The sequence below is a fragment of the Rissa tridactyla genome, chromosome 3 (genome assembly GCF_028500815.1).
Source record: "Rissa tridactyla isolate bRisTri1 chromosome 3, bRisTri1.patW.cur.20221130, whole genome shotgun sequence".
Lineage (NCBI taxonomy): Eukaryota > Metazoa > Chordata > Aves > Charadriiformes > Laridae > Rissa > Rissa tridactyla.
The window spans coordinates 105172383-105198746 of NC_071468.1; positions in this window are offsets into that span (position 1 = coordinate 105172383).

A 26364-nucleotide genomic window follows, 5' to 3' on the forward strand; every position below is an offset into this window, starting at 1 on the left:
GTAGACAGCAACTTCTGTGCTCCCAGCAGCTGCCAGCAGCATCCTACCCATCCCAGGGCATCGGCAACTCCAGGAAGACATTTGTCTATGGAGGTGCTGCGGCCATGCACATGGAAAAGTATTGTGGAATGGCATCAATCTGAATTGCATGTTATAAATCTTTGCTCTTCAGAAACACCGGGCAGATTTCCAAAAGGGCAAAATTCCCGTCTGCGGCTGGCAATTCTGAACAGGCCAGAGAAAGCCATCAGCTGTAATTTAAACACCTGAAAATCAGACACATAAGTCATAGGTAATCACCTGGGGCAGTCTGAGCCCCACATGATCTTACATGTGATCTCAGGTGAGATGCACCTCCCCATGGTCACTAATTACTGAATTATAGATAACTTTTCTCCTTACATAGAAAAAAAAAAGCCAGGTTATATCTGCAAGGTTTTTCATGCGTAGTTGTTTTCTTTTCTTAATTTGTCTATTACTTCTGTGGCATTATAATATCAGAATGCTTTTGTGCTAATTGACTCATACCTGATCTTTACAATCACTAAATTGTGGCAAACAACTTCACAAAGGGAGAGATGGACTATGGGCCTCCCTGTCCTCGTTACGAAGTTTTGGGGTACACCACTTTGCCACTGGGAACAATTTGCTCATATCTGTGTGGCTGGAGAAAAAACATACTAGGCATCGTTAGCATCAAGAAAGTGCGGGTCAAAGGTTGCACCCCTGGGAGCGGGCAGCGGGGGCCTGGGCACCTCTGCTGCGTGGAACTGCTTTGCTTTGGTGTGCGAAAGCAACAGCTTTTGTGCTTATACGTCCCACCAAGAATGGGGCTACCTGGACTGAGCCCTGCTATGATGGCTGCACCCAGATGGTGTGTCGTCACCAAAGGGTTGAGCCGTGCGAATAACAACAATGTTGTCCTCGTTCAGGCATAAGAGGGTACAAAGTGCTGAAGTGTGACCTGAGCAGCTGGGTTTTCGGAGCAGCTGCACTCCTCTGGGCACTTGCCTGCCTTTTGTGGGGATATTTCCACGGTTTCTGTGTTCTATCAGAACCATGCTATGGTTCATAGAATCACAGAATGGTTTGGGTTGGAAGGGACCTTTAAAGGTCATCTAGTCCAACCCCCCTGCAATGAGCAGGGACAACTTCAACTAGATCAGGTTGCTCAGAGCCCCGTCCAACCTGACCTGGAATGTTTCCAGGGATGGGGCATCTACCACCTCTCTGGGCAACTTGTGCCAGTGTTTCACCACCCTCATTGTAAAAAAATTATTCCTTATACCTAGTCTGAATCTACCCTCTTTTAGTTTAAAACCACTGGGTTTTAATAACCTTGGGTTGTTGCCCAAGGGAACATGGAAGTCATGGTCTAACTTCCCGAACACATTGCAGGGCACTGTATGCTCATTTTTGAGTGTTATGTGTGGAGTGATTTTGTCTTTGCTCTCAACACAAAGCGGAGTCTCCAGTCATGCTGAAAGTATTTGCCACATTTTCGCTTCCTGCCCAGGACAAGCCCAGGAGCCTTGGGTGAGAGGTTCTCACTGTGACAAGGGAAGGGTTAAACTCTAACCCTGGGGTCAGAGTTTGAGCTAGCTCTTCAGTGGAGACCTGCTTAGAAAAACACAGAACAGAAACATTGTCTTGCCAACTTTTTTCCTAGACATGTAGGTCTGAACTCCAGAAGCCCCTTAACACATATTTCTGCCTGTTGACAGCAAGGATCCCAGATGGGATGCTTGCTTGAATCCGGACTGAAACTTGTGATATACTTTGAGATCCCTTAGAGTGAAATTCTTGTGGATGTGTAGAATGGACACATTTTTTGAGACAGAACTTTTTTTTTTTTCCCCTATAGATATACAAGTGGAGCTGGTTCACATAACAACTTACCTAAAATTAATGTCTTCAGAAACTGAAAAACTATAAGCACAATTAATTACCAGAGAGCTCTTCTTTCCCTCTTAAAGCAGCTCATACACAGATGTGTAAGCGTGTAGTTAATATTGTTACATATTTAAATGCTTCATGGAAGGCTGGGCTTATAGAGAAGGCTCATTTCTTCTGACAATGAATCATAGCAATAAGCCAACAGAAGCGATGAATTTAGTAATGAGATTAAGGTTTCATTCCCATCCCCCTATTGACAAATTTGTCTTAATTTTTTCCTTCCACTTATTCCTTGGAGTTCTATGACACTGTATAACGTAACAACACGTATTCACATTCATCCATGCATCTTAATTCGTGTTTGTTCCAATTTCTTGTACCTTGTATCTCTGAGCTTTGAGAACTTGCAAAAAAATCTCAAGACGTGATTTGTTTGCATTCATTTGAAATAATAATAAGAATGAATATACATGACTATCAGTAAGAGTGGTCTTATTAAGCAACTCCAGCTGTTTATTCACTCTTTGTGACATGCAAAAGCCACTAGCAAGAGCAGATATTATATAGTTTTGTCACTGGACAATAGCTTTGTGCTTAGAGTTGATATACAAAAACAACTGAAAAACATTGATTGTTTTGGGTGAAAGAAAGGTTTTTAAACATAAAAAAAATTGACACATTTTCCTTTCACTGCGAATTTCCTAGGTTTTGAAGACATGCCTGAAAGACAAACCTGGACACTTTTGATGGAACACTTTTCATTTTCAACCCATTTCCTCCCCCTCTCACTGACAAAGGAAAATGTGAGTTTTGATTTTCCACAAAGTGTATGTCACAAGAAATTTCTCACTGAAAATCGCAACATCTCTTTTCAGCTGACTTTCTTGATATGTGAGATACTTCTCCCTGAGAATCCTGCATGATGACAATGACATTTAAAGCAGGAGAAGAGTCTTTCCAGAAAACAGAAAACATTACGAGCAACAAAGTTTTTAAAGTTTGGCTCCCCTTTGATAAGGTACATTAATATAGCAGCTGCACAGTTATGTGATATTTTAAATACATTTAGATCACGCATTTAGAAATGCATTTAAGTTTAAAATATGTTTATGTTATTTGAAATATTTATATTTGTATATTTTGGAATTAGCTCTTATATTTATGGATCCACTCTTACAATGTTCATAGAAGAGAGAGCCATTGCATTTCTTCTTTCTGGAAAGCAGGGTGAAATATAGTGTATTATGAGAGTCCCAAGCAAAGCAGCTTTGCCCCTGACCCAGCACAGGCTTGCAGACAATAAAATGGAAATAAAATCGGGCAGAGCAGCACCCATCCCTCAGCCCGTCAGCCAGCATCGGTCTCTTTCTGGCTCTCATGCATTAGGTAAAGGTAAGAGAAGCAAATCCTGCACATGCTAAGCCTTAGCTGACACCAGGAGTTTTTCCACGGAAGGAGAGTTTTACGGAACACCTCTGAGTCAGCTGGCATTTAAAGTTATCGCTAAATACAAAGCAGTTGAATTTTATGTGGGGTAAGACAAACCACTTCTCGCTCTGTTTGTATTAATAAGAAATGCATCTGGGGCACCTTTTCCCTCTGCTGGAGACTGGGAAGCCAGTAAGTGGGAGCTGCTGCAACATGACTGTGGGTGAAAGGTATAATGTGTGCAAAGCTGAGGTCATTGCTGCCTACTGCTCCCACCCCATTCCCAGTGTCAGTGACACTCCTTTGATTTATAGCGGTCAAAGGGCAAAAATGAAGCAGTGACAGCGGGAGGTAAAAGACAAGGAGAAGAGAGGAGAAGAAGGGGGAGCTCAAGCCCTGACAGAAATGGGACACTCCCATTTTGGGGACCCCCAAGACAGCTGTGTCCCAGGGCAGAGGTCTTTCCTCCATAGGAGCTCTCGGTCCTGGGCTCAGGTGTTGCCTGAAGAGCAGGAGCAGCCGTGATCAAAGGGTGGTTCGCTCCCGCTGTGACTTACTGAGTGGTGCCACTGGGTGTCCTGTTTGCTGCCTTCAGGTGGCACAAAGCAGCCACGAAGTGGAAACTAATAGTTTCAAACCAGCTGTCTCCAGTGGGGAAATTTCAGGCCCTTCGATGTAAAATCAGTGAGGGTCACGATTCACCCTCAGATTCATACATGCAGACACGTATGCCTGCACATCTTCAGGCAGAATGTTAAGACTCAGAGCTTGAGTGCCGTACAGGGAAGATTTCAGTATAGGCAGACCTGCATCACTTCTGTGTCCTCTTTTAGCCTCTCCCACCACCGCCAGATTGCTTAGCATCTTTTCCCAACCCTGTAATGCCAGGTTGCTTGCTTCATTAAACAACTTAGCATCTCAATCAGAAAACATCTTCCTCTTGAAATCAATCCAGCTTGTTCACAATTGTCATTAGTGCCATTTATTTTTAGTAGGATTATTTTGGAAACCCCTCGTGTACGACTTTCTAGGTTGAAGAATCATCCTGGATCTAAACAGGACTGTGTAATTTACATCACAGTAATCCATGTCAACACATGGGGAGCCTTATCAGAACAAAGAGCAGAAGAAAAGTGATGGAATAACACAATGAGAGCAGGAGATGAAAGGGAGGACAAATGAAACATGGATTACACCAGGCAGTGCCAACAGGGAGGCTGCAAGCCATGGCACGCTCCCTTCCCCTCTTATGCCCTTTTGTCCCTGCAGTACATCTGAGCTTACACTAGCTCCTTTTTTTCATATGCCTTTGACATGCCTAACACAAGTAAAAATAAAAAAAATCAACCCAAGTTTGGTACCTAATGTATTTAAGTGTGTATTAAAATGTTGAGATCGAATATTTAACCTGTTGTCTGAGGGATCAAGTTCATTGAATAATGTATAAAGGGATGGGGAAGACCCACAGCTTTCACAGGAAAATACAGCTACGACACTCCAGAGGAAATAAATGAGTGAGCTCCCAGAACAACTCTGCTTGATCCAGAAAGGGATCCTTTGAATTTTGAATTGAAATCCTTTATGAATGAATGTATGTTACATGTGTTAAAATAAGCTTTGCACCCAGTAAAAGGTTCTTACTGTTGCTTCTGTCATGTGTAAGTTGGATAAACGTTCCCACAGTCTTCCCCCGTAGCCACGGTCACAGTTTGCAGTTGTGAAACTGCATCCCTTGGTGGCTGCAAAACCCTTTACAAACCAACCAACCTCATACACAGTCACTTCACCCAACACAGGGACGGGTCGGGGCAATTCTGCAAGTACTTTCTGCATTTATAGGCAGCGTTACTGCAATCCCGCTCACTCACCAGCATATTTATCCACACAGTTTTCCTCTGAGGAAGTACTGCTAGCCTAGTCTCATATATAGCTAGCTTTGGTCATGGAAAAGCCCTTTCACCTAATCTAAAGCTAAAACCCATACAAGGTTTGAAGCTGTACAGATCCCTGTTGTTTTAGGGAACTTCCAGCATCGATGTGTCACTGGGATCCTCAAAATTCTCTCTGCTGTCTCCTTGCCCTGTAGATGCCTAAAACAATTCGTGCAAAGCCTTTTGCTGTTGCAGTGCCAAGGCATTACATGTCTACCCATGGGCACAAACACCACCATACTTCTACTGTGGTCAAGAAGCTGAGATGCTTTATGCAAGCTTTCGTCCCATGAACTCGTCTGCTTCTTCTCACACGTGGGCTCTCTCGCAGTGCACGTGCCAGATTAGGAAACATACGAAAGGTCACTGATTAGTGGGCTTCTGACAGAGGATTGCCTGTTGTCTGTTATATATAATTTATATCCTGTTAGTTGAGGTATTCACCTGGCAAGTGCAAGAGGCTGTTTTCCCCTCCCAGATTTGGAGCAAAGGTTTGAAATCAAATTTCTTGCTTCCCAACACCATAGTCATAGTGTGGGTGCTGTAATTCGTTGTCACTCAGATTCTGCTGCTGAAAACCAGGGGAAGTTGTGGATGCCCCATCCGTGGAAGTGTTCAAGGCCAGGCTGGATGAGGCTTTGAGCAACTTGGTCTAGTGGGAGGTGTCCCTGCCCATGGCAGGGGGGTTGGAACTTTAAGGTCCCTTCCAACACAAACCATTCTATGATTCTATGATTATTTTGCTTACCTAATTAGAAATTTATTGAAGATAGTAGGCAGAAGATATTAACTCTATAACCTAGGAACCATGCACCTGGAAAGTAGGGGATACCCTGCGAATTTTTAGTTACCCTTGCAAAGGGGAAGGATTTAAACAAGGAAGGTTGAAAAAGTCTCACCTTCAATGCTGGTCAAGGTGTTCTCTGGAGACGTGGGTTCGAATCACAATGTGGTATCTAAAAACTTTGGCTTTTCTATTTCCATGATATAGACTCAAATTTAGAAATCAAGCAACAGGACAACATTCATATGTCAAAATCCTAGTGACACACAGGAACTGAACTACCTTCAGTTCAGTCCAGGCATTTGAAGGTCCTATCAGCTTATGCAGGTGTTGCCTCACTCAGACACTGACTGCTAGAAATCACGTTCCCTATTTATCTCAGATATATCTCTATAATATTTATCTCTACATATCTATATACCTATATAATATATAGATTAGCTGTACAATATATTAAATGTTTTATAGCAAGTGGTGATTCACTAAGCCCAAAATGTCAATATTAAGGCAAAAATTTTGACACATTTTCCTTGAGAGAATGGTCATGGGAGTCTTGGCACTGCAGCACTTCCCACCACAGCTGAGCACAGGTCTGCTTCCTTGTTCTGGTAGGAGAGACCCACAGAAGACCATAGTGATCTCTGAGAGGGCAGCAGACATGCTCTACATTTGCAGTGTCTGTTAAGCTCCAGCAGTGTCTTGAGCTGGGCAGCTTCTCAAAATCTGGCTGGATGCAAGGGAGACGGAAATGGAACTGAATAAATTTGTCCAACACTATCTATTGTGGACACAGCTCCTAATGTTATCAGTCAAACACCAAAACACTTCAGATACCACCTGCAGAGCACAGTGCCAGAACTTGTAATACATGGACATGTATAACGTACGAAGCCCATCGTCTTCTGTCTAAGGTTTTGATAATAAATTGGATGAGATCACGATTGCTTCCTTCCTAAGGATTTCTTGTGTCTATGAAATACTCCATCTGAACATACAGCTAGCAATCGCTCAATCTTCCTTACCAATGACTGCAGATTTTAGCCTCTTTCCTTAGGTAATCTACAAAGAACTGACCGAGGACAACGTTTTTTCTGTATTTCCTGTATATTAATTTAGACCTGGAAGAGATCCTGTGTGGTCTCTCTTGCAGAGTTACTGGCGAGTGAAGCTTGCATGTTACTTTTCCACTGAAGGAGCCAGTGCTCCTCACTGCTGAGATGCCTGGTGGTTTTCTATATTTTGAGGAGCTTAAAGTCTTTCCCGTATCCCTTAGCATGCGGGTCTGCAGTTCAGGTCTTGATGGACATGTGATAGTTCAAGCAGACTGCTGGAGTACAGGCTCCAAAGGGTGATTGCTTTTTACTGTTGTAGGCACAAGGAATACACAAATTTAGGAAAACTGATAAATGTGTATTACTACAGCTTGTTTGCTTCCCCCTTCTAGGTATTTTGTGGTCTCCTTCAGTTCTGTGATGCAAGAGCTCCTTTTGGAGTTTAGATGGGGAAATGAACTAATTTACCAAGGCAGTTCCCCTGCCAAGGGCAAACTTTTACATTAGATGGTCATCAGTCACTACATCTCTGAAGGTGTGGCGGATTGTCCTGTCACTTTCTAAAGGGCTTTTGTTCAGTTCAGATGTAAAAGGCAAATATCTTCCAAGCTAAAAAGGGAGCCTGCAGTCTGCTCAGTATGTCTATACAGAGGGGATATATTCGCTACATTTCCTTTGTCTGACTTCGGGAGTTAGCACAGGCTATTGGCTGTTCCCAGCTATCTAATTTGGCTAACAAGAGAGTTAAATATTGTAGATGTGTCAAATCACCTGTTTTTTAGTCTCAGGGCCAAAAAATAAGTCTGAGCCCATAGATGCAACCCCGAGTCCTCAGTATAAATTTAATTCGTTTTCTGTTTGACCTTATCTAGATATTCACTGTAACATGCAACAGTTTTCTACATATACCGAGTTTGACTGAGTCTATTTAATAATTTTCAGCTTTGGTTTAGGGAGAGGAATAAGCTTCTCTTACACTACAGAGCTGTGTTTTGCCTAAGCTTGGGAACATCTGTGCTGTAAGTGGCTTCTCTGACACAGTTGTTTACATTGCGAAATCAGGCCATGTCCAACAAAAATCCCGAATGCCCTGCCCTTTGCATTTTAGAGTCCTTCTAAATGCGACCCAACACCACCTGAGCTCTGCATAACAACAGAAGAGCATTCACAATACTCTTGGGATGACCTGACTACAAATTCTTGATTTACAGGAATTTATCTTGAAAGTGATAACAGATTTCTCCTGATCTGATTGACTCTGAAGATTAAATAACATCTTGGATAATGAGAGTAAAATGGCTTAGCTGTTCTGTATAATTATATCAATTCCAAAGCTATACAAAACAAATAAACATAAGCCCCAGTATTCAAGCCTCGTTGGGTTTATGTTGCAACAGCTACATTAAACAAAATTACAGATTCAGTCAGATCTTATCATGCTGGTGTTGCGGCAGCTGCTCTGGACAGGATCACACAGTTATTTGTACTGCAGGGCTTTTCTGGGGATCAATGGTCCAGATTTCTTCAACAAACAGCTCCACCTCTGCCCTACAAACATTAACTCAGGTGCTAGCAAGATGTTCAACCCCAGCTTAAGCTGGGATGTGTCCACTTCTGGCTGCTGGACTGCAAGGATTCCCACGCCACTCCTGTTTTATTCCCCGAGAAAGAAGATTCAATAAGCAGAAAAGAGCTGGAACCATTGGAGATTTTAATCATTTATCCCATGTGACTATTCAGTGTCCAACCAGGAATTTACCTGTCAAAAAATATTCTACCTATTTCTTGTTATTGTCTATCTTAGCAAGTACAGCTGGTACAGGAGCCTTATTTATGTCACCCTCTCTATAAATCCACCTATTTTTTAAGACTTTCTAAGATATAATTTATAGAGAAAAAGAAAAAGGGAAAAACTTCTAAAGTAGATGCCCAAGGCCTTTGGGGTTTTACTAGAGTGGAAGTTGCATGGTGGTGAGCTAAACTAGGGGATGGGTTGTGACCTGATGGGTACGAGGGGGCCAGGGAGGGAAGGTGAGCACTCATCCCCTCATTCCCACACTGACTCTGCTTTGGGGGACTCCATCCACCCTTCTCCAGGACAGGCAAGTCCCCTGGGTGCTGCTCGGAGAGGCTTCGCCCCCAGAGCCCCTTTGGAGGGCTGCGTGGACAGGGCTGCCCCAGGTCTGTCTCCTTCTGCCCTCTGTCTCCTGCTGCCTTGGGCACGCAAGATGTGGTCTGCAGCACAGGTGGTTCCCCTTGGTGGACCAAGTATGACCCTTGCTTTTCAGATGTTTTGGACTAAATGACCCCTCTCCAGCTCACAGAAATGGTAATTATGTCTCAGGAATAGCACGAGAGTCTGGAGCAGAGGGGCGCGGGGTGAGTGTAGATTGCCTGTAGGTGTACTGTGGGTCGGGATGGTTTGCTTTCACTCACTGGTGCCCTGTCCGCCTTGGACGCTGGGGTCGGGCCAGGGACCTGAGGGATTCAACAGTGCAGACGTAGCCCATGAGCATACTTTGGCTCAGAGAGGGGGATAAGTGGCGTCTGCACAGATCATAGGATCACAGGGAAATTCAGGTTGGAAGCAACCTCAGGAGGGCTCTAGTCCAACCTCCTGCTCCAGCCAGGGTGAGCTGTGAGACCAGAGCAGGTTATGACCTAGAAATAAAAATAGCGTTGCGAAGAGAGACCAATTGGATTTTGCAGAACAAGAGGAACAAGGCAAAAAAAAAGTTAATAGCTGATAATTTGATATTCTTGAACACTTACTGAATTTCCATTTTTACCATCATCCATTTGTTTAATTTTTCTGTATAGATCTTAGGCTTCTGGTTCATGTATTAAATTGGTCTGTAAATTACCTAGAACATCTTTAGGCATAAAATAAAGAAATTATAACAATATTAATATCAACCAACATAAAAAGAAATGTGATATGCTATTTGTTTACAGTCTAAAGTTATTAGACTGAAAGTCAGCCTTCACTGGAGAGAAAAATGACCTCAGTTTATTGTTCTTTGGCTTTGAATAGAAAGTCTCTATTCTTTTAGTACCAGCTGAACATAGAGGGAGACCTGTAATGTAGGTCTAATAGAACTCATTTCTTGTTATTAAAAGTTAAAGAGTAACTGCAGATAGTAATTACAAAATTACTTTAAATTTCTCCTTAGAAAATGGCCTCCATTACCACATTTGCTACCTCCCTCCCAAAATAAAATCAGCCCCTAACAAAACCACTTTTACAATATTTTAATGATTAAACTGTATTTTTTTCCTTTTATATCACAAGAAAACATTTAATTATTCTATTGGCCTGTTCAGGATCTGTGTCCAACATTTTATGAAAGTGAAGAAAATAAGAATTAATACACAGAGTCAAGTCATGCAGTATGTTGTAGAAAAAGGGTTAGCTGAAATTCTTAATCCTTTGGTTTAAGACTGGTACAAAGTAATGAATGAACAGATAGTTTTCGTTATTAGCATTCTGGATTACCAGGAAAAAAGTACTTCCCAAACCCCATGGTTCTTAGGTTTTTGAATCTGGGGGTTTGTGCACCTTGTGTGTGGTTCTACCAACAATCCCAATTCCAGAGCAAATTTGATCCTTCCAATTTTGTAGCAGTGAGCATCCTGCCCAGACTGAACCAAAGCACTTTCCCAGAAGGGGAAGATGGTGTGCCAATGGGCACCGACACACCCAATCATGCAAAATTTGAGTCTCCTCTTGAGTCTCCTGGTGTCTCTGTGCAGGGTGGGCTTTCAGCACCTTGCATGGTCAGCCCTGATGCATGGTTGGGGGGAGACGGGGTAGCGCTTGGATTAGCACTATCTCTTTTCCTGAGCTAAACCCCTCTGAGGCTGGAAGAGCAAAGTCCAACCGCTGCAGAAGTTTTGCTGAGGGGGGGCAGCTCTGCCGGGGGGAGAGCGAGGCCCTGAGGATGAGCACCTGCCAGGGGCCCCCACAACTCCAGCACTGGCTCTGGCTTCATGGGCTTCTCTGTGGTGCTTGGAACTGCCCTTGATCTGATTTCTGCAGAGCCAACATTTGCTGAACCATTTGTGAATCACTTGACGCTTGCACAGACTTGTTGAGAACACCAGAGTCATCTGCCAGACCACAATGTTCCCGGCTTTTCTTTCTTTGCTTCCTTCTTGAGCCTGCTGCTTCAGCCAGCTTTAATTATATGAGCATGGCAGGGGTGAAGAGATCGGCTATACATGGTGAAAAATCACAGTGTGCTCTCCTCTTACGTTTTCATGCAAAAATGAAGACTTTCTTTGTGATGCATCGTTGAATGCTGTTCAGTTATAAACAGCTCCAGTCCCCGGTGGCTTCAGTCAGAGATAAGGACACAGCACCAGGCAAGTTTGTTTGCTCACAGATACAATCACTCAAGAAATAAAAATAACGTTCTTCCTGTCAAGCTAGCTAAAGACGTCAGTGCTCATTGAACCTTTACAAAGGCTTTTGGAAAGCTATGAATACTGTAAAGAGCTTAACTTATCACTTAACTAATTATAATTATTATATTTTAAAATAATTTAAACTGAGTTATTAAAGTGTACTTTAATCTTTATTTTGCCTTTTATGAAGCATAAAAGTACTGTAGACAAAGTATGCATACATTGGATCACTATTGTCTTATTTGAGAGATTAGTATTTTTTTTTTAATATTAGCTAGACATTTCTAAGACTGAATATGTAAATGGATATGACATATCAAAGAGTTAGGTTGCACCTCTCGGCTTTAATGTCAGCACTCTGCCTTTTATGCTTCTGTATTATTCTTTGAAAAGGCTGAGATTATACGTTGGCCACTAAATTGCCCTATTATGTTTTAAAGGATTTTAGAGATTGAAGAGGGGTGATTGGAGGGGATGTCAGCTGGCAAAATCAACTTTCAATTCCATACTGCTGCAGGGAGTGTGGAGGAAAAAAAAGACACAAAATCTTGCCTTTTCCGGACAAAAAAAAAAGGAAAAATAAAAGGCAATGTTTGTAATGAACACTTAAATAATTTTACACATAATTTGAAGTGGTGACACTTGCAAATCCTTCTGCTAGCTGAGCTGTTACCGAGTGTGGGTCTCGTGTACAAGTACGGTGTTACCGAAACTCACTCCTTGGGGGGGACACCACACGAAGGCTGTGTCCACATCTGCCCCCCTCACCTCTCAGAGGCAGCTTACAACCCTCCACAGCCAGCGCTGGCCTCTGCAGGGGAGAATGCATTTTCTTCCTCGTGAATATTAATTTTCCTTCCATTTGAAACCGGACTGCCCCCTTTACATGAAATACTTCTGTTCTGCCTGGTGCTGAGGGTCTAACCGACAGCCCGTGACCACCGTCTACACAGCACCGAGCTCTTTGTGGCCCAACATGAGAAATGATGGCAATACCTGTGGAAATGGGGGCCATGTTGGCTAGCACAACAGCAGCAAGGTCTTGCTTTCTTTGCCAGCAAGACAGAGTTATTCATCCCTGGTTTAGCACTGCGTGGCGCCGGTAAGGAGTATTAGATTATTGGCAAAGTCCTTGGACTAGAGCTTTGCGCTGGTGAAGGCTGAAATTTCCCGACAATGCACCCCGGGTGCATTTCCCGACATACGTGGTTGGTATTTTGCTTTATCTCAGTCAGAGCACATAAGCCCTGCTGTCCATCTTTCCCCCTCCCTTCTCCCTCTCAGCTCTCCCCCTCCTTTATCACTCCCCCTCTAATCACACGGAGTTTCCCTGGCCGCTGCCTTTGGCCCAGCCTTCAGCAGCCTGCAGGGGAAGTGGCCTCCCCCATCACGCTTGTGCTAATTGGAGCCTAATGAGAGGCATTTGCTTTCCCCTCTGTGCTTATGGTTCCCCAGCTGGAGCCCTGGCTCGTTCTTTCCTTTCCGTGTCTCTCAGCTGTTCCAGGAGGAAAGCAGATGCTCCCTCGCTCCCCTGTGGAGAACAGCTGGCTGCCATCGCTGCCATGTCACGGACCGGCTCCGGCTTGTGCTCTGAGCCACCCGGCTGGGACGCTTGGAGTCCTCGACCTGGATCCTGCTCTGCAGGGAGAGTCTCAGGCTGCAGCAGAAATCATCCTTTTCTCTCTCAGAACAAAAATAAGTGGTTGTGTCCCGGTCACAGTGTTTAAAACCCTCCAAGAACAGATAGCATCTATATTGAAAAATACATGCAGATCCCTGTGAAAATAGCTGTGAAGGACATGGACCTGTTGGAGCAGATCCAGAGGAGGCCATGAAGATGATCAGAGGGCTGGAGCACATCCCCTGTGAGGACAGGCTGAGAGAGCTGGGGTTGTTCAGCCTGGAGAAGAGAAGGCTCCGGGGAGATCTTATTGTGGCCTTCCAGTATCTGAAGGCGGCCTACAGGAAAGCTGGGGAGGGACTTTTTACAAGGGCATGTAGTGACAGGACAAGGGGTAATGGCTTCAAACTGGAAGACGGTAGATTTGGATTAGATATCAGGAAGAAAGTTTTCACTATGAGGGTGATGAGGCACTGGAACAGGTTGCCCAGAGAAGCTGTGGCTGCCCCATCCCTGGAAGTGTTCAAGGCCAGGCTGGATGGTGCTTTGAGCAGCCTGGTCTAGTGGGAGGTGTCCCTGGATATGGAAGGGGCGTTGGAACTCAATGATCTTTAAGATCCCTTCCAACCTAAACCATTCTATGATTCTATGATTTTTAAATGTTAACATGGAGACCAAAAGAGCCATATCTGATGGCTAAAGGCAAGAAGGGCCCTCATGCCCACAGAGCTCAGTTATAGGGATAATCCACTGGTGTTTCTACATCAATTTTAATTCAGCTCATATGCGGGTTTTTCAACACAACCTTACTGATCATCTCCTTTTACTGCCCTTTGACTTGCATTTTAGAGTTGTCTCAGACTTCCTGGACTGGATCCTTTTTGATAAAAGTAGGCCAGAGCACCATACATCCCAGCTACTAAGGGACAGTTGATGGGACTGGGTCCGGTCTGGGTGGCAGGTCAGTGGATGTGCTCCTCTTGTGCTGCTCTATCTGCTGACCTTACCCATGTGTGTCCTCCGAGCATCAGGTTCTTGCCTGACTTTCCTCAAGCAAGAAATTGAGCTCCAGCCTCTAATTTCAGGCTGCCCAACAGAGCTGGTCGCCCTTCTCCAAACACGTGGTTTGTAGACACGTGTGTTTATGCATGCCCTGTGCTGAAGGGAGGGCACCTTCAGAGCCTTTACAGAGACCGCAGCAGCTTCGTTCCTGCTCTGCTCCTGGAAGCCGGGTGCTGCTGGGGACTCCCCGCTCGGTACAGCTACAATCCAGTTCATCCTACAAGTGGTTTCTTCACTCCTTTCGATTAGATCATTCATTCCTGGGAACAGATCTAGTTTAAAAACAAGGGATGGGAAATGTTAACTTCATTGTAAGAAGTCACTTAAGTCTTGTTTTTCTTGCAAGCAGAGGAATGCTGAGCTGGTCGTCTTTAGCCTTTAGTACACTGTTTGTAGAGCAGGTTGTGGCCATTTGGTCTGTGGTCACTGAGGACACACACACAGGCTCCCTGACAACTCCACCTTAATTAGGGCCTGATCCCAGCTTTCTCACGAACCAGCAGAAGCAATGTGTGTTTGTCAAGTATGAAGGGTTGGAAAGGAATAAGGGTAAAAGAGAGAAAACTGTTGTCACTTATTATTTTTTTTTATCTTAAAATATTGCAGTTGGCTTTAATCATTTTATCACTTAACTGTATCAAAGTAGCTGAGGTTCGTAGAAGGTGCTGAACACTCCTTCTGAACAATGCTTCCTTTGAGCTATTTATCCATGCAGTGCTCTGTTGGAATGCAACCAGCAGAAACAATATCTGATGGGCTTGTGCAAAGCCCACTTAAGGTATATTATGTTGTCAAGGCAGATCTGTAAACTAGCCCTTTCTGAACAGGGGCTGTGTGTTTGATCTTAAATCTTCAAAAATTGGCATGTAAGCTGAGGGGAAAAACCATCTCTTAGTCTTTGTCCACATCTCCATTGTGCTGCGGTGAGCCTTCAGACCTGGAGAGGCTGAGATCCTATGTTTAATACATTTTAAATAATCTATTATGCATCTGTATACACTGACTCCATGGCTGGATTCATCTCACCTACCGGTACCAATGGGGTTCAGCATAAGACAAAATGTTAAGTGTCCTCATGAGAGTGCAATGAGTCTAAACTGCACCCACGGTCAATGGATGTCTAGATAAACACAATCACTAGACAATCGTCTAGGTCACCCTGACGTCCACCCGAGTTTAGCTGCTGAGATGTAGGCCTCCTGCACCATTTGAGATGCTTCAGGGTTAACCCATGGGATCTCCAGCTGCTGATCTGGAAGGACATTGGTGCACTGTAGGATGTGTGCCGTATTTGATGACCCCACGAGGCCACTTTGTACATCCTGTTGTGACTCAAATGGCACCAGATGCCTATGCTTAGGGAACGCGGTCCCAGTGTAACAACACTGTAAACTTCTACGTTTGGACTAGTCCTCCTGTGTCATTCCCCTCTGTTTCCCTGCTGCTTCCTGGTAGCACCTGTTTTATGACAAGATGAACTGTGCCTTGTAATACTGCTTTTATGGCATCAGGACTGCCCATCTGATGAGCTTTATGCATGATGTAGCTTTTTCTGGGAATGTGATTGTTTTAGGAGGATGCGTGGAGCAGTCTGCGGAGGATGACGCTGGGAGTAGGCCTGGTGGTGTGCCGGGAAGGCTCTCGAGTCACACCCTGCTCCCACACCACTGCTCCTGCCATGTAACTACACTTTGCCCTTTGTTCAGGACTTTTGGCAATTTTGTAATATATCCTTGGTTGATACTGCTGCCAAGTTCACCCAGGGCGCGGCACAGGCACCAATAACACACTCCTGCCCTGAATTTCTAAAAATGTTGTGCAGGGAAGATAAAAAATTTCAGCAAATAACCATAACAACAGAATTATGATTGTTGATGTTATTTGTGGTTTTTTTGGTCCTGGATTAAAACAGAAGTGGCAGTTTGCAGTCCTCACGCAGCCTTGCAGCCTGTGGACTGTGTCAGTGTTAACATAATGATAATACTGTTTAGCTGAGGGCTTTCAAATCTACTGCCTAAACCCTTCCCTGCCTTGTGTTTTCAGCCATGACTGACCAGCTTGGAAGTCCTCTCAAGTGTTTTTTTGCTCCACATAAGGGTATGTTTGCATGGAAAAGGTGTTTTATAGAAAACCAAGGTATGAATTTACAGTGCAAATAGTGCAATAAGAGTCTCTCCATTTGGACAGTCTTGTTCAAAGACAGTTGGACTTGATGATCTTAAAGGTCTGTTCCAACCTAAATTATTCTATTATTTGATTCTATGATTCTGTAGACATTGAGTCACCATCCCTGGAGGTATTTAGAAGACGTGTAGATGTGGTGCTAAGGGACATGGTTTAGTGGTGGACTTTGCAGTGCTAGGTTAATGGTTGGACTTGATGATCTTAAAGGTCTTTTCAACCTAAATGATTCTGTGATCCTATGATTCGCTATCCTGGGCATTTCTGAACTGATGGGGTCAGTTGCACCTGTGTCTGTGCTTGGTTTGGGCAGACATGGACTAGCTCTACTCTGGAAGCTGTGTAAGCACATTATTGCAGCACTGAGCCTGAGGTAAGGTGCTGGTCTGTGCTGACATACCCTGTGTGCTTTGTACATATTGACTTCATTCATTTACAAAATTTGCTAAGCTAAATGAGAAAAAAACCCAACAACTTCTTGAACAAATTGTCCACCTGAGAATCAGCATAACTGGTCTTTCTGGACCACCTCCTCATAAAGAGATGTCCTAAGAGAAGGTCTCCAGGCTTTGTGTTTCTGGAAGATAACCTGTCGCTCTGCTTAGTTCTCAGTGAGATACAGAACTACTTGCATTGAAAAAACAACTGTGTCTGGGAATGAAAAGGATCATACTCTTTTCCTAGGAACACTAACAAGATGCTTAGTTCAGTGGCTGTGTCACAAAAATGAAGGGGGTTGAGGGCTGCTCCTGCATTGCCTTTCTTTATAACCAACATCCACAGCCAGCAGTTTTGTGGATGTGAAAAAGGAATTGAGAAGTTTCTTCTTTTTCTTCATGAGGGTCTGACAACATATCTAACAGAGCAGTTTGTGCTCCTGTGCCTTGGCTTGTGGCAGGCTTAGAAGAATCAGAATCTTGGTGTTTATTCTGGTTATACATGTTTTTAGATAATGTTGCCCTGGCGGTGGGTGAGCGTGGGACTCTCTCTCTTCTGTCTGTTAAGTCTCCACCATCAAGGCTTAAATTTCTGTCTCTGCTGAAAGGACTTTTTTCCACCTGCTTCCTCAGTTCATCATGAGATGGGTTCAAGAGGAGGAATCACCTGGGATGCAGCAGGACTGCTCATGCACCGACTGATATTTTGTCCTTTTTGGTTTGCTCACATACCTAATAGGGCTCAGCTCTTTAAGACAAGGATAGATTTTATGGCTGCCTGATTACACTAAGTGCATGTACAGCCAATGATTATTTTACGCGTCGCCTTAAGCTCAGCCTTTTCTCTCTAGGCCAGCGTGGTCCTGGATTCCTCATACCCCAAAAACTCTTTCAGAAGTCCACATCATACAGACTACAATATCTCACATATTAGGTAAAATGCATTACATCTTTCTTCCTTGAGCTAATATTTACATTTCTGTCTTCACAATTTCTCTCTACATATTTTGTTCATCCTGAGAAATTGTAATTGCTAACAAAAAAACCAAACAACAAATGAGCCCAAAAAAATAGCTGATGATATATGATTGGCTGTTTTTTTAGCTGGGTTTCATAATGATGTGCTAATGGTCCTAAAATGCTGTCGGCACAGTGTGGTTTTTTCCCATACTATTCCATTTTCAACTCTCCATAATTCTTTGACTTTAGGTCTGCTAGCTAAAAAAATCCTGCAGCAAACAGAGGATCTTTAGATGGTAAATGGCACAGGTAATTAATATCTTTAAAGACATTCTGAGTGAGTATACACTACAAGAGAGTAAAGAAGGATGCCAGGAGCTGTCAGTTTGCTAATCATGGTTTATTTGACCAGGGTAATTAATGGCATTCTTTGGATAGTTAATTGCTCACTTTTCTTTAGCTGAAGTCTAACTAGCAGTTAGTCTTTTAGTCTATTCTTTTAGTTATTCTTGTTTTACATATAAGAGCAACACGCACCTTTAAATAGGGTGCAGACACATACAAATCATACCATGATGTCAGATATTTAAGAGGATTTTCTTATTTCTCCTAGAAGATGCTGAAAAATTGATGTATAATATGGCCCATAATTAAGTAGGATGAAAACCAGGCTGTTTTCTCAGCCAAATTCATAGGTGACATATATAATGGTGGTATAGGTTACAAATAAGTGATCTGCTGTGTGAAAGTAGGAGGCTTAATTTAATGAACACAGGAAAAGGGTGGGTTGTAGGAGAAGAAGCAGAGGAAAATGGGTGCAATAAAACTATTTCAAGGACAATACTTGATCAGACCAAAGATCCAAATTGCCCAGTATCCTGCTGCTGGTTGGGGCCGATAAGGGATGCTTAGGGAGCACACTCAGGAACCTGGCAGGGATACTGCCATATGTCTGTCTCCCTCTGGTATAAGCATTTCATTAAGTTATAGATTGCTCGCATTGTGCTTCTCCTTAATTGGCTCATACTGTGCTGACCGTGCAGCTTTCTCCAGACTACCTGGAGAATTTTATTTTTTTTAAAGAAACTTTCAGAAATTCTCCTGAGCAACCGTCCTGAGCAAAATTAAAATAAAATAAAATAAAAGAGGGGAAATTTCCACTGTAAGTACAGATGAGAAATGTATGTGATAACTTATCAGAGACAGGTTTTAGGGAAAGTCTCAAAGAATGGACATAAAGGTTGCAGAAGTCAAGGTCTTCACGCAGTGGAGCGCAGAATGGCAGGGGTTTGACATTTAACATAGAATTCCACCATAATCTGGCATTTAAGATGTGATCTCTTAGCCTGGGGCTTTAACGAAATATGTATTAGTAGAGCATGAAATTCCTACAGCAAAAGTGACGTCTGTGTTTACTGGCTGCTGTCTATTACTAACACTTCCGAGTGTGTAGTGTCCTTAACTAACCTGACACTGCCTTCTGGCGTGTGACTGAGTACCTGAAGGGGGGGGGGAGTTGCTGTGTAAGTTTAAAACAATTCATAGGAAAGGAGCAACACAGGAAAAGGACCACCTAACTGCTGTTTATTTCACACAGCTAGAAATAATGCATAATAGAAAATATCAGTGTGTTACTTCTACGATGACAGCAGGGTCATAAAAGTTGAATGATTGTATAAAACTGGAAATCATTCTGTGGGTGGTAAATGGAGCAATAACAATATCTAGCAGATACAGTCATTTTACTCTTACCATTTTAAAAAATGCCTACAAGACTCAATTTCTACACCGTTTAGAGGAAAAACTAGCCTGGATAACTCAAACTATATTTGCATGACATACAGCAGACCTGGGAAAAGGTGGATGACAACAAAAAGTACCACTGCAGCTTGCTCCAGTGTTTCTCAGACCTTTCATAGAGTACCAAATTGTGCCAATATACACAATGTGGAGGTTGAGGAGCCAGTCTCCTTGTGCTACTGTCTTGCACTTGTCACCAGCAGCACTTCTTCACTCTTCTGGATGTGATACCACTACACAGGGAGAAAAAGTTATTTGTTTTAGAATATTTGGAAGGCCTTACAGCCCAGGGTTCCTACTATTAGTTGATTTATATCCTGAATTGAACTAACCTATTCTAAATTGTATGGGATTTTTTTTAGAGGCTACAGGAACAATTATAATCTTTGCAGTCATCTGATTATGCAAAATGTCTCCAGGTCCATCTCTTCAGGTGGTGGTGACTCCAAAATGAGTCATGGTAGAAAGACTATGGTTGTCCCCTGGCTCTTTCCCTAGTGTGGTATAACTTGCTGCCACGCATTTTTGGCTTTGGTGTTATAGTGAACAACCAGCCCTAAAGATCAACTGAAAATACTCACAGCAAAAGGTATTTTTGTTTGCACATGGACACACCAGGTACTTTGCTTGAGTGCACAAAAAAAAAATAGTTCTCTCATCTAAATGAGTGTGCATACTCCAGATGTAGTAGCTATCCCTGAAATAACAGATGCACTTAAATATGCCCAGAGTGTAGTCTCATTGACTTCAGCAGGATAGTTCATGTGGTTAAAATTAAAGAAGTATAAGCACTTTCACAGATTGCAGTCATCAGGATGTCATTACACGCCCCCAGGAACTCTACAGCTCAGCGAGATCAATTTTCTTTTGTATAAATAAATAAAAGCTTCATGGTTAAAAAATATTTTTGAAGAGCTGTGACAGGAGAGTGACACGGCAGGAAACAGATTTACCAACCTCGGTGGCAGATGCTGGAGTGTAGAGAGAGAGAGGCAGTGCTGGCACGGGGGTGTTACCGGGGCACAGGGGTCTGCAGTGCTGGCACAGGGCAGCTCTCTGTCTAGTTGTGTTTCAGAGGGTCCTGTGGACCTGTGTGAGCACAGCCAGTGTTCCCAGGACCAGTGCTCGGTGTGACGAGGCAGCCCGCGCAGCTGGGTAACATGCTGGTAAGAGAGGGAGCTGGGGATGTGGTCCTGTGGTGGCTCCTGCTTCACTAAAATTGTGATTCAGCACCAGGCCTTGCATTTTGTTCAGAACTATCCATTGACCTGAAAAAAGTACGGTCTATTAAAGCACCTGCTTGGAAAAAATATGATGCATGATCTTTGGCGCTCTTTCCATTGTTTAACATAAGTAGCTTTGAGGTTAGTCAGTTGAGTCTTTAAAAATAAGGTACTGATTACTTCATACTTTTCATTACTAAGATGGTGCATTTTTTTAATTTTATGAGCAGACGGATAAGGAAAAAATTTCAGTCTGGGACACCATCCTGAGAAATGTGCTGTATAGAAAGTCTCTATGGAAAATGTCTCTACCTTTCCCCCCCCCCAGCACACAGGCACAAGTCCTCATCCTGCCAGGAGGCACCGTCAGGGCTCCCGTCTGATGCTGACACCATCCTGTGCCGGATTTGGTGGGTGGCCGCCCTGCCGAGCCTGTGCGCAGCCTCCCCACCACTGTCCTGCTGTCTGCTAACAGATACAGACAGAACTATATAGCGCTGCGGGGAAGTTTCTCAACTACTTTTTGGTCAAATTGTAGGTGACACAGATCCTGACATATTTAGCACAAAGGGAGATGACTGCCAAGCCTCTCAGGAGGCTGCTTTGTAATTGCTCTTGCTGAAGCATTGTTATTATCACTAATAAAAGGGCCAGAGTTGAGAAAACAGCACACGTGTTTGGGAGCTGGATGTGCGAGGGGGAAATGAAGTAAGTAAGGAGATGTCAGCGGTTGTCAGCAGCTGAATTCTCCAGTGGTGGAGATACAGGAGGTGGAATGTTAATTGCTTTCCTGGAAGATGCTCTCTAATATGGAACTTGCTTATACGAGTCTCCTGTAGTCCTACAAGCTTTGTTTGAAATTCAAAAGCATGTTTTCTCATCAGTGCATACCAGCCAGAGTGACTTTTAATTTCACGTTTCCCTGCAGACTTTCACCAAATGTTAATAAGTGATTGTACACAGCACAATCGGTTGAAGGAGCCACCTCAGAAAAGGTTGCAGCAGCACTTTGTGCCGTAGTTTGTATCAAGATAGTGTCCTGGGATCCAAAATTAATTTGTATTTCACAGTTTGTTTTCTGTGTGCTTTGCATTTGTGTGGTTTTCCACCTATTAAACTTCTTTCATATATGAATCCTTTGCCGCCTCAGCAGGTCACAAATAGATAATCTCCATGGTGTGATGGGAGAAGAAATACAGTAGAGCTATAGAGTGGCTGCCCAGTCTTGCTGGTACCTGCAGGTCAAGGTGGTGGTGGCTGAGATGGGACAGGACGATATTTGGGATGTAGTCCTAGGCTCTGCGCAGATACCTGATGACAGACAGTAAGTGCACTGAGGAATTTATGGTTTGAAGGATGAAGTAAATCATAGAATTATAGAATGGTTTAGGTTGGAAGGGACCTTAAAGATCTCTAGTTCCAACCCCCCTGCCATGGGCAGGGACACCTCCCACAAATGGGAGAAATGATGGGAAAAAAGGAAGAAATTCACTCCAACTGACACTACTGATTCAGGCAGACCTAGAAGAAATATCCCAGGACCATCAAATGTCATACAGCACCCATCCTCTGTACAGCACACTGCCTTTTCAGCATTGCACGCACAAGCCACAGCTGATATAAGAGGTTGCCCTTCTTTGCCTCTTTGATTTTCTGCTGGAGGGTACTGGTAGCAGAGGTCTACATCTGCTCTGGGGTTCACAGCCCACCACTCTCACCTGGGCGGGCAGGGCTGAAAGGAATGCAGTGAACCGTAGAATCATAGAATTGCCTAGGTTGGAAGGGACCTTTCAGATCATCGAGTCCATCAACCTACCTCTGACAAAAACCATCACTAAACCATATCTCTAAGCATTATGTCTACCTGTCTTTTAAATACCTCTAGGGAAGGTGCCTCAACCACTTCCCTGGGCAGCCTCTTCCAATGCTTAATAACCCTTTCAGTGTAAAAATTTCTCCTAATATCCAGTCTAAACTTGCCCTGGCACAACTTGAGGCCGTTTCCTCTTGTCCTATTGCAGGTAACTTGGGAGAAGAGACCAACACCCACCTCGCTACACCCTCCTTTCAGGTAGTTGTAGAGAGCGATAAGGTCTCCCCTCAGCCTCCTTTTCTCCAGGCTGAACAACCCCAGTTCCCTCAGCTGCTCCTCATAAGACTTGCTCTCCAGCCCCCTCACCAGCTTCGTTGACCTTCTCTGGACCTGCTCCAGCACCTCAATGTCTTTTTGTGGTGAGGGCCCCAAAACTGGAATTATGAAAAGGAGTCTGCACAGAGCAAGCATCCCTTGTCCTCTGCCTTCACTGGGCACCTGTGGGCAGAAGCCCCCAGATAGCCCCCAAGTTCATCTTGCTCTAATTACTTTATCAGCTCCTGGGGGAACCGCTGCTGCACTGAGACCAGAACAAGGCGTCCTCCTCCCCTGCAACTGCCTGGCTCCTGCAACCGTCCCACCATGCTGCAGCTTTCAAACTCACGTCGCTTTGATGGATTAAAGCCTCTAATAACTTGCTTACCCGTGAAGCATGATATTTCATTCAAGAAATGGAACGGACATTCACAGGGTTATGGACTTTCACCATCTTATATCATCAGTCTTCTTCCCTTTGAATTTTTCCGGGTAGGAGCTGTATTGGGATTGTGTAGTACTTAAATGAGGGGAACTTGAAACTGAGCAAGGCTTTCAAATGCTTAAATTGAAAATGTGAATCAAGCAGAAATGAGCATACAATAACATGTAATTCTTCCTGATTTTCATATTCCAAAGTAATTAACAGGGATGAAAACATGTTCACATTTTGCTTCAGATACTTCAAATGATGCTTGCCAACAGAAGTTGCAATTATATCTTTGGGGGCTTTTTCATACAGTAATATTACAAAATTTTTTTTTTTTTTAATTAATTGGGCTAAGGTTTAATTTGCCTTGTTCATATACTGAACTGTAGAGTCTCAGCAGAAAGAAATAAGAATAATGGAAAAATGCAGCATGTGTCAAAATATCTAGAAAGATATGGAAAGTCTTAAAAGCTGTTTTGAAAACTGCTTTTATCTAAAAATGTTAAGGAACTTTGAATTAACTAGTCTTAAAAGCTTTTAAAGTTCTACATATATCTTTAAAAATGTTTTTTTCTTGTAAATTATTTCCAATGTAATGCAGACCTTTATTTTTCAAATGACATTACATCAGAAATACATTTACATCTAAATATGAGCATACAAAAATTACTTTTATGTGAAAGTTTTTATTTTGACAGGAAATGAAATAACAGTCACCAGTTTGCTAATTTTGCTTTTCCCAAAGCTTGAAGTTCAATGTTCAAGCCCTGCTTGGACTGGAGCCTTTTACATCTGTGAAGACTCCATAATCACGAAAAAGCATCACTCACCTGCCTGACCATTTTTGCAGCAGCCAAATATCTCATGTGTGACAAATATGTGAGAGCGAGCAGGACATCTGAAAGCTGATCATCCAACAGTCTGAGTCAAATGGTTCACTTACTCCAACACAGACCACAAAATAAAAGTCAACCACAAAGTAATTTATGTAATTATGGTAAAACTATCTTGGTTTTATTTTATAGCATTTCTCAGACTTTGTTACATCCTCTTTTTATGTATTTTCACATCTGTTTGAACAGAATAGAATAGAATAGAATAGTTTAGGTTGGAAAAGACCTTTAAGATCATCGAGTCCAACTGTTAACCTAGCACTGCCAAGTCCACCACTAAACTATATCACTAAGCACTACATCTACCCATCTTTTAAATACCTCCAGGGATGGTGACTCAACCACTCCCCTGGGCAGCCTCTTCCAATACTTGACAATCCTTTTGGTGAAGAAATTTTTCCTAATATCCAATCTAAACCTGCCCTGGCACAACTTGAGGCCATTTCCTCTTGTCCCATTGCTTGTTACTTGGGAGAAGAGAGTGACCCCCACCTCTCTACAGCCTCCTTTCAGGTAATTGTAGAGAGTGATAAGGTCTCCCCTCAGCCTCCTTTTCTCCAGGCTGAACAACCCCAGTTCCCTCAGCTGCTCCTTGTGTTGTGCTTGTGCTCTGGACCCTTCGCCAACTTTGTTGTCCTTCTTTGGACACGCTGCAGCACATCAATGTCTTTCTTGTAGTGGGGGGCCCAAAACTGAACATGGTACTCGAGGTGGAGCCTCACCAGTGCTGAGTACAGGGGGATGATCACAACCCCAGTCCTGCTGGTCACACTATTCCTGATACAGGCCAGGATGCTGTTGGCCTTCTTGGCCACCCGGGCACACAGAATCACAGAATCTTCAGAGTTGGAAGGGGCCTCTGGAGATCATCTAGTCCAGCTCCCCTGCCAAAGCAGGATTGCCCAGAGCACATCACTCAGGACTGCATCCAGGCAAGTCTTGAAAGTCTCCAGAGAAGGGGACTCCACAACATCCCTGGGCAGCCTGTTCCAGTGCTCTGTCACCCTCACTGTAAAGAAGTTTTTCCATGTATTTGAACGGAACTTCCTATGTTCCAACCTGTGCCCATTGCCCCTCGTCGTGTCACTGTGAACCAATGAAAAGAGTCTGGCACCATCCTCCTTCAACCCACCCTTTAGATACTTGTAAACGTTAATAAGGTCTCCCCTCAGCCTTCTCTTCTCCAGGCTAAAGAGCCCCAGCTCTTTCAGCCTTTCCTCATAAGGGAGATGCTCCAATCCCTCAGTCATCTTTGTTGCCCTTCGCTGGACTCTCTCCAGCAGTTCCCTGTCCCTCTTGAACTGGGGAGCCCAGAACTGGACGCAGTACTCCAGTTGTGGCCTCACCAGTGCAGAGTAGAGGGGGAGAATGACCTCCTTCGACCTACTGGCCACGCTCTTCCCTGTGCAGCCCAGGATTCCATTGGCCTTTTTGGCAACAAGGGCACATTGTTGGCTCATGGATAATTTACTGTCTACCAGGACCCCCAGATCCTTCTCCTCAGAACTACTTCCCAGCAGGTCCACCCCTAACCTATACTGGTGCTTAGCAGTATAGCACACTGCTGGCTCATATTCAGCTTCGTGTTGACCAACACCCCCAGGTCCTTTTCTGCCAGACAGCTCTCCCTCTGCCAAAGCACTCTTCCCCAAGCCTGTAGCGCTGCATGGGGTTGTTGTGACCCAAGTGCAGGACCTGGCACTTGGCCTTGTTGAACCTCATACCATTGGCCTCGGCCAATCAATCCAGCCTGTCCAGATCCCTCTCTAGACCCATCCTATCCTCAAGCAGATCAACACTCCTGCCCAACCTGGTGTCATCTGGCAATTTTCTGAGGGTGCACTCGATCCCCTAATGCATGATTATTGATAAAGATTTTAAACAGAACTGTCCCCAGTACTGAGCCCTGGGGAACTCCACTTGTGACTGGCCGCCAACTGGATTTAACTCCATTCACCACCACTCTTTGGGCCTGTCCATTCAGCCAGTATTTTACCCAGAAAAGAGTAGTCCTGTCCAAGATAAGAGCAGCCAGTTTCTCCAGGAGCACACACACACATATATATATTTATATAATATATTCTATTAATTTTTCCTGTCTGGCAGCATGATAATATTCTTACACTTTCAA